This window comes from Lepidochelys olivacea, assembly GCF_965140295.1.
Source record: "Lepidochelys olivacea isolate rLepOli2 genome assembly, chromosome: 18".
Taxonomy (NCBI): domain Eukaryota; kingdom Metazoa; phylum Chordata; order Testudines; family Cheloniidae; genus Lepidochelys; species Lepidochelys olivacea.
The window spans coordinates 24,243,660-24,252,595 of record NC_140428.1 but is presented as its reverse complement, the minus strand read 5'-3'; the positions used below and the strand labels follow the sequence as shown (position 1 = coordinate 24,252,595).

At 46.1% G+C, this 8,936-nt stretch overlaps 1 protein-coding gene across 1 annotated transcript in view; it reads left to right on the top strand.

Moving 5' to 3' along the window:
• Positions 1-679: 679 nt before the first annotated feature.
• NADK (NAD kinase) overlaps positions 680-8,936 on the top strand; it is a 48,128-nt gene continuing 39,871 nt past the window's right edge. The window contains exon 1 of the mRNA XM_084651783.1: positions 680-939. The gene's annotated coding sequence lies outside the window, so the exon portion shown is untranslated. The remainder of the gene's footprint in view (positions 940-8,936) is intronic.

The following is an 8,936-nucleotide window of genomic DNA, read 5'->3' as shown; positions in this document are numbered from 1 at the left end:
AAATCTCAGCTTTGGTTTTTTAAAAAAAGGGAGACGTTTCTAGTTCTCATGTTTGAAAACATGACCGAAGCTCAAAAGTTAGGGGAAATAAAATAAGCCTAAAATTAATTTTTTTTAATTTTAAATCTCAGGCTTTTTAACCCACTCTGGTGGTGGTGGTGGGGGGGTTTAATTACTAACTCATGGTTCATGAGTGCCTGGAATTGGCAACGCTCAGCATGTGTAACACGGTGACCAGCTGGGTGGCAGGGGGTCCAAGGGTGCAAAACGGTGCAGCGCACTGACCCCAAAGAGCACGAGCCTCGCTCCTCGCTGTCCCAGCACAGCCTGGCCGCCTGGCGCTTCAAATGGAGCAAACCCACTGGACTCGGCATTGGCGGCCCCTCCCCCTGCGCGCAGCGCAGCGCCGCTTTGCGCCGCGCCGCTTTGCGCCCCCCCGCCCCCGAGCCGAAGCAGCGCCACGCGCCAGAACACGAGGCAACCCAGACGGGAGATAGCGGCCGCGCTCAGCCAGCCGCACCCCACGCATGCGCGTCGATGTTCGTCGCCTTTGCCCCGCTCCCCCCTCGGTGTCGTGGGAGGTTTGGCGCATGCGCATGAGCGTGATTCTCCCCTCTCAGCCTCCGGGCTCCGAGCCCACTCTCGCGTACGCAACCCAGCTGCTCTTACCGCCTCCTTCTGGCTGGGAAACCGCGGCGGTCTCGCGCATGCGCAGGGCTGTCGTCTCTTCTCTCTCTCTCCCCCCCCTCCCCCCGCCTTCCCTGCCCCGTCGCCGGCTCCGGGCCCGGCTGCGGCTAGGTCTCGTGAGGAGGCGGAGGAACCAGGGAGGACTATGGAGGCGCGCCGGCGTTCTCAGCCGCACTCACTGGACGGGAGTAGCCGCCGCCAATACCACCGGTTCCGGCAGGCGGGCCTCTGAGGGGAAGAGCTCGCAGCGCGGTGAGCGGGGGACGGCGGCGCGAGGCGAGCGCGGGAGGGGGAATGGAATGGAGCGGAGTGGGGGCGCGGGGGCGGGGTAGGACCTGCTCCGAGGAGGTAGCAAAGCCAGGCTGCCCGGGTCGATGTGGTGCCTCCTTCTGGGCAGCGGCTGCTGCCCCTGCGTGGGGTGCTGCGGGGCAGGCCCGCGGGAGGATGCTTGGCACACAACTGGTCTCTGGGATGAAGCCTGGCAGAATTCAGTTTTCCCTTTTTTTTTTTAATCATTTTGATGGATGTCAGTGTTTATTTGAAGACTTTTTTCATTTTTATTGGTTTAAATTTTCACAGTGATGCGAAGTTATGGGGTGGCCGGACGATGGGCAGCAGGTCACGAGGGTACTAATTTAATGACCGTAGACACTGAGATCCACAAAAATAAAGCTTTATAATTAAAACATAAATTGTCAGCATATCAAAATATATATGTTAAATAGCCTTAAATCAATCTCTTGACTTCTCCAGCAGCATATTGTCTTACTTTGCCTGTCTGTAAATTTCAATTACAATATTTACAATTTAAAATGTCAATATTTTTGTTAGCATGGGGTGAAACTGATGTTTACCAATAAAATAATCAATCCAAGCCTAAAGATGATATTTGGGTCTTTTTGGTGGTTCTTGACGCACTGTGGATGTACCATGTGCTACTCCAATGTTCATTAACTGTGTGTATCAAATGTGGCTTCATTGGTACAGGCCCTTAAACAGTTGACCAGCTGGCATATGGTTTGTGCATATATATCTTGCACAGAGGGTACCTTCTGGCGTAACTAGTTTCAGTGCAGGTTTCCTTAGCAAAGCCATAGATGGTCTCAAGTGGTGTCTAAGAAACACACTGACAATAACAAATAAATTGGTTAGTCTCTAAGGTGCCACAAGGACTCCTTTTCTTTTTGCGAATACAGACTAACACGGCTGCTGCTCTGAAAACTGACAATAACATTCTCTCAGTTCCTGTGAACCAAGAATAATCATTCTTAAATCTGCACTGAGGGGATGGAAACACACAGATGTGGTCTCAGAGCCTAGGTGCAGAAAAAGAGACTACTCAACAGATAGAATAACCCCCTCTCTAGTCAAGGCCTGTGACTGCACCTTGTCATATGAAGGAGTCCTCAGCTGGTTAATAATGTGGCTTCTTTTTTTTAATCAAACCACACAGTCTTGATGGTTGAACTGTTGGGGAAGTTGCTCGGAATTTCGGTTTTGTTCTGGGCCTTGCAATCTAGTTATATCTGCTCTGTTTATCTTTGCTCTACATTAAAGGGGAAGAGAAACAGTACAGCTAGAATGTGGCTTGAAATGTTGCACAGATGATCTTGGGGAGGAGGGCTGCTGCAGAAAAGTTTCTACTCTGGTATTTTTGACTCTTGACAGTGATGCTTTCTGTTTTTCACTGGAAATAGACGAGTTAGAAGTTGTATAACCATACACTGGAAAGATGCTTCTGAGTCACAAGTGCTATCAGTGATTGTAGTGTATTTCTTGACTCCATCTACATGAGGGGGTGGGAGGGAAATCTGTAACTAAAACATAAAAAAAACAAACCAAACACTTGTCCAGCTGACACATGCTTCTCCATTGTTGGTGGGACTGAAGGGGAACCTTTGGGTGCAAACAGCTATGTAAAGAAATCCTCCATTTGACTGGCTTCTTGGTAAAGAGGACTCCTTGAGTTACTGAATAATTGACACAGAAGAGGCATAATGCAAATTAATAGAAAAGGAAGCTAAGATAATGATTTCTGAATGTAATGGTAGTCTTACCCTTATGAGAATTACAGTAAATCAGTAATAACAATAGTAGATGTGTAACAGGTCAAATGGTGTGATCTGAATGTCCAATACGATTTCTGGTTATCTAATAAAAATGTGTGTTTGTACAACAGCCTTCATACATATATCATACCAATTCTTGATCTAACTTCACTTTGATTTCCTTGCAAAGTATTAATGAGGCAAACACCCATATATACCGCATTAGGTATTGTAAACACAATATGAAGGGATTGATATAGCAGCACAATTGTCCTGGGTAGGGCAAACTGTGGCTCACGGGCCGGATCCAGCCCATCAGGGCTTTCAGTCCGGCCTGCAGGCTTGCCAGCCCAGTGGCGCAGCAGGGCCAAGGCAGGCTCCAGGCTGCCTTGGCCCTGCGTCGCTCCTGGAAGCGGATGACACCACGTCCCTGTGGCCCCTGGGTGGGGAAGGGCAGAGGGCTCTGTGCTCTGCCCTTGCCTGCAGGCACCGCCCCCCGCAGCTCCCATTGGCCGGGAATGGGGAATCGCGGCCAATGTGAGCTTTGGGGGTGGTACCCACAGGTGAGGACAGCGTATGGTGGAACTGCCTGCCACACCCCACCCCCAGGAGCCACTGCCGGACATGCTGGCCACTTCCAAGAGTGGCACGGGGCCAGGACGGGCAGAGAGCCTGCCTTAGTCCCGCTGCGCGCCACTCCCACCCCTGAGCCGCTTGAGGTAAGCAGAGCTGGGCTGGAGCCAGCACCCTGAAGCCCTCCTGCACCTGAGCCTCCTAACACCCTGCCTTGAGCCCCCTGCTACATCCCTTCCTGCGCCCCAACCCCCTGTCCTGAGCCCCCTTCCTGCTCACTGCACCCCCTCCCATACCCCACACTCCGTCCCCTGCCCCAGCCCTACATTCATGGCCCTGCATACAATTTCCCTACCCAGACGTGGCCCTTGGGCCAAAAATTTGCCCACCCCTGGTCTATCCCCACCTTACCTGTCATCCCTGGTTCGGTATTGAGATGTCAGCCATCTCGTATGATCGGCCGAAGATGCTAGCCTTCACTGCCCACTTGTTGAATTTTCTAACGGGCACCTTCATGCTTTTTCCCAGGCTGCTCCTTACATTCGGGAGGAGTGACCCGTAAACATCTGCAAAACTAATTAATTATCCTCCTTCAAAATCTCCTCAAAGGAGAACTTTGCCAAGATGCCTTTAAAAAACTTGAGAGCGATTAAGCTGCTGTTGTGCTGAGAAACTGCTTATATGTTGACCAATGCTGTCTCATTGTTTCCTTGTTCTCCCCCATCTGTATCAATTTCTTGTCTTTTTACTTAGTCCCTAATCCAAAGAGTTTACAGTCTCTGGGGGTTTTTTGTTTTTATGTTCTGTATTTGTACAGCACTTAGCATAAGATGTTCTGACCCTTAACTGGGTCTCCTAGGCATTGTGATGATACAAAAAATAAATAATTCTGAATTTAAAAGTTCAGACTTTTTTCCCCTTTGATAATGTTACAATGAAATAGCTGTGAAAACTTGACATATCATTGCCTGATGCTTTTTTAGCTGAATTTAATATAAGAATTGAACACTTATGTTAGAATGAATGGATCTTACTAATGATACAGTATTCAAGCTGCCAAAATAAATACTCAGTAATTAATAATTTATTTATAAAGCACCCTGGCAAAATCACTAGGAGTGCTGAATAACAATCATAAAAACAATTTCACATTAATTAAAAAAATAGACTTCTTGGATGATTGTCATTTTAGTTGCTAATGAGCTGTCACCAATATTTGGCTTTTGCTACGCATAAGAAATGAAACATATTGGTCACTTGGCACTATAGGCACGTAACTTGCTATAGTTACTCCGGGTTTGGCTGATATTAGCTTAGAAGAACACAGGAATCCACTTCAAAGACTTACTGATACTAGACCAATAATTCCTTAAAGACCAAAGAGGTAGAAGTAGAGGGGGAGTTGAGGCATTGGATTGTCTTAAAATGTTAAGTAGATTCATAGATGCAGTGTACTGGGATCACGTACACTTCTAAAGCAGCACTAGGCATAGACAGAAATAGAATTCTGTTTTTCTGACTTTCTGTAGTGCTTTCTTGGTGAGCATCTAATATGAAATATAATCTTGGTTACACTTTATATGCAAGCCATAAAGGTAAAATGTAAAATGGAAACTTCCTGGCATTTGTTCTGGGAAGGTTCTTTTACATAATTCAGAATACAGTCCAGGATTGTATCAAAACTGATGTTTGGTGTCACTAAACCTGTGACAAACAAATGAATCTTTGAAGAATAATAACTACTTTAAAAGGTGATGAATGAACCCAAATAAAATGAATAAGGGGATTTTCAGCCATCACATTTAAAATACTAATATGTTGAAAAACGCCTTTCATATTTTATTTAAAAAAAAGAGTACTTGTGGCACCTTAGAGACTAACCAATTTATTTGAGCATAAGGTGCCACAAGTACTCCTTTTCTTTTTGCGAATACAGACTAACACGGCTGTTACTCTGAAACCTGTCATATTTTATTTTAGGCATTTAATATCTGATATTTAAATTGGCTTATTTTCTTAAACTTAGATAATTTTTAAGTGAATTATATTTTATGATTAGTTCAGAAGAAGCTAGTATTCCTTTTGAGAAATTGTATAAAACCGTGGTACAAAGTTAATACAAATGAGCTTAGATGCATAATTTTCCAGGTCAAAAAGTAATTTCTGTATTATTGATGCATGATCACAGTAATTATGTACAAATCAAATAATTGGCACACACATTTGTCTGTCTGAAAGCCAGGCCCCTCTTCTGAAATTCCTAGGTATTAGGAAAGTCAAAAGTATGTTGAAATGAATATTTCCAAGCTCAAGTTCACAGGTGACTGAGCCACTAAACATGTGTATCTTGAAAAGTGAAAGACATTATAAATTGATAACTAATGCATGCCACTAAATTATATCTATTTTTGTCATCGTGTCCTTTTGGAATGGGGATGTAATTCATGTCAGGAATGAAGGAAGTGGTGGTTGGTGATTCAGTAGGTGGCATTTCCATCTGAGTCAGTAATGAACCAGCAATAGTTTTGAAACAGTATCCCATGCTAGAGGCAATGGCTGTATCTTAAAATAGGGTGCTGAGAGGCTTAGTATTTTGTAAGGCAACTTTCCAGTTGTTACAAAGTACTATAGCAGTAGTCACCAGCTGGTAGATCACGATCGACCGGTCGATCATGGAACCTCTGAAAGTCTATCTCAGTCTCGATCTAGGGTTGTCATGCCAACCCTCCTGCAGCCAAACCGGAAGATCAGCCACTAACAGTCTAGCAGCATAGTAGGGCTAAGGCATGCTCCCTGCCTGCCCTGACCCCACGCCGCTCCCAGAAGCGGCTGGCATGTCCGGCAGCTGCTCCGGGAGCAGAGGGAGATGGGGTCTCTGCGCGCTGCCCTCACCTGCAGGCACTGCCCCTGCAGCTCCCATTGGCTGGGAATGGGGAACAGCTGCCAATGGGAGCTGTGGGGGCGGTGCCTGTGGATGGGGGCAGTGCGGGGAGCCTAAGTGCCCCCCTCCAGGAGCCGCTGCCGGACATGCCGGCCACTTCTGGGAGCAGCACAGGGCCAGGTAGGGAGTCTGCCTTAGCCCCGCTGCGCTGCCGCCTGAGGTAAGCAGGGCCAGTGGGCTCCATACACAGCTCCCAGAAGCAGCCAGCATGTCCCTGTGGCGCCGGGGGCAGGGGACTCCAAGTGCTGCCCCTGTCTGCAGGCACCACCCCCCGCAGCTCCCAACCAATGGGAGCCGTGGAGTCGGTGCTTGGGCAGCGCACAGAGACCCCTGCCCCTCTTCCCCCCGGGGCTGCATGGACATGGTGGCCATTTCTGGGAGCAGTGTGGGGCCAGGGCAGGCAGGGAGCCTGCCTTAGCCCTGCTGTGCTGCACCCGGAAGGTGCCTGAGGTAAGTGGTGCCCGGCTGGAGCCCCCCCTGCACCCAAACTCCCTCCCAGAGCCTGCACCCTAACCGCCTGCCCCAGCCCTGAGCCCTCTCCTGCACCCCAGTCCCCTCCCAAAGCCTGCACCCCAATCCCCTGCCCTAGCCTCAGCCCGGAGCCCCTCCCACACTCCAAACCCCTCAGCCCAGAGCCTGCACCCCCTCCCACAGCCCAATCCCCTGTCCCAGCCCAGTGAAAGTGAGTGAGGGTGGGGGAGAGCAAGGGACAGAGGCAGGGGGGATGGAGTGGGCAGGGCCTCAGAGAAGGGGCGGGGCAGGGCCTTGGGGATGGGGAGGGGCAAGAGTGTTTGGGTTTACTGTTATTTCTACATTTTCTTTGAGGTAGATCCTGGGTTGCACTTAAATTCAAAAAGTGATCTTGTGCTTAAAAAGGTTGGAGACCACTGTGCTATAGGGTGGCAAAGTATCATTACTATTGTTAGAAAGACAAATTGGGTGAAAGTACACTCTGAGTAGCTTTCCTAGACCCAAAGAAGAGCTCTGTGTAAGCGCGAAAGCTGTCTTATTGGACCAACTTGTGTTGGTGAAAGATATTAGGTCACCCACCTTGTTTCTCTAATATCCTGGGATCAGCACAGCAAATTACTATTAGCATATTTGTTTACCATAGGGATGTAAATATAATTTTAAAAGTTAACTGTTTAAATTATTAAAACTATATCGTTTAACTGGTTAACTGGTTAAAGGGAGGGGGGCTCCTGCTGCCCCGGCCGGTGCGGGGCTGGGGGTTAATGTTTAGGGAAGGTTAACTGGTAAGCTTCCCTTGTTTATCAGTCTTTCCTAATTGATATGCCATACTATCACATTCTTCACAGTATGTATTAGGTTTCAAAGTAACAGCCGTGTTAGTCTGTATTCGCAAAAAGAAAAGGAGTACTTGTGGCACCTTAGAGACTAACCAATTAATCATCGGATGCATCCGATGAAGTGAGCTGTAGCTCACGAAAGCTCATGCTCAAATAAATTGGTTAGTCTCTAAGGTGCCACAAATACTCCTTTTCTTAGTATGTATTAGGAAATCTGTTCAAAAGGATTTGCAGTTGTAAAAGTGCAATCCTGCAAATATTATAGCAAGATAACTTTGTATTTTCTGTTGAGCTTATTAAAGAGTAAGTATAAAATATTAATCCAAGCTTAATTATTGTAATCACTGTTTATTCTTAGATTAGGTTTCCTTTTTAAACTGAAATTTGTTTGCTGTTTATATATAGACAAGGATTCTTCAGCAGCTATATTCAGATATGGATAAGAACCTGCACAAATGTTGATTCTTAATATTAGTGGGGAAAGTAAACATTTCAGGGACTTAAAATGAGACTTAAAATGGCTTGTTCCATTGTTATCTTACATTCTCTAAGGAGGGAGTATAGAATGTTTTATGTAGAGAAGCTACTCGTATGTAACTATCAACCATATCTGACTAAAATATATATATTGATGATGTAGTAGACTTTCAGTAGGAAGTTCTGTTAACAGATTGGTACACTCATGTAAACTCTCGGATTTTTAAGGTGGGAAAGACCTAGTAAATCATTTTATCCATTTGTTTCCCTGGCAGTGCAGGATTCTTTCATACTTCTTGTGATGAGTAGAGTTGGCATCATGCTAGTTTTGTCTTCATGAAATTCATGTTGTTGTTTTTTTTTTTTTTTAAAGGCTAGAAATCTACCCAGTGTAAAACTATATGCTCAGGCTTGAGACTTGTGTGCCTGGCAGGGCCACATCTTCTCCAAATAGGGTTTTAAGGAAGAAAGTCCACTTAAAGAGTGCCTTTTTCAGGTCCATTGCAGTGCTGTTCCTGGCATTCTGACAGTTGCCTAGTCTCAGATGGGAGCTGTGCCTGAAGTTACATTGCTGGAAGTGATGGGAACAACAAGATGAATAGATCCCAAACTGATCAGTTTTGTTATAGGTTTCAGAGTAGCAGCCTTGTTAGTCTGTATCTGCAAAAAGAACAGGAGTACTTGTGGCTCCTTAGAGACTAACAAATTTATTTGCTCAAATAGTTTTGTTATAGTTTCAGTAAACTATCCAAATCCTCTCAAAATGGTTTTATTTTTTTGCTTAGGAGGTCCATTCCTTCCACTGTAGTTCACTATTCTGAAACTGCTTAACCGAATTTTTTAGTTCTTGTTCGTTTGGTCCACAGCTTTGTTGTTGGTCACAGAGATATCAGGCTAATA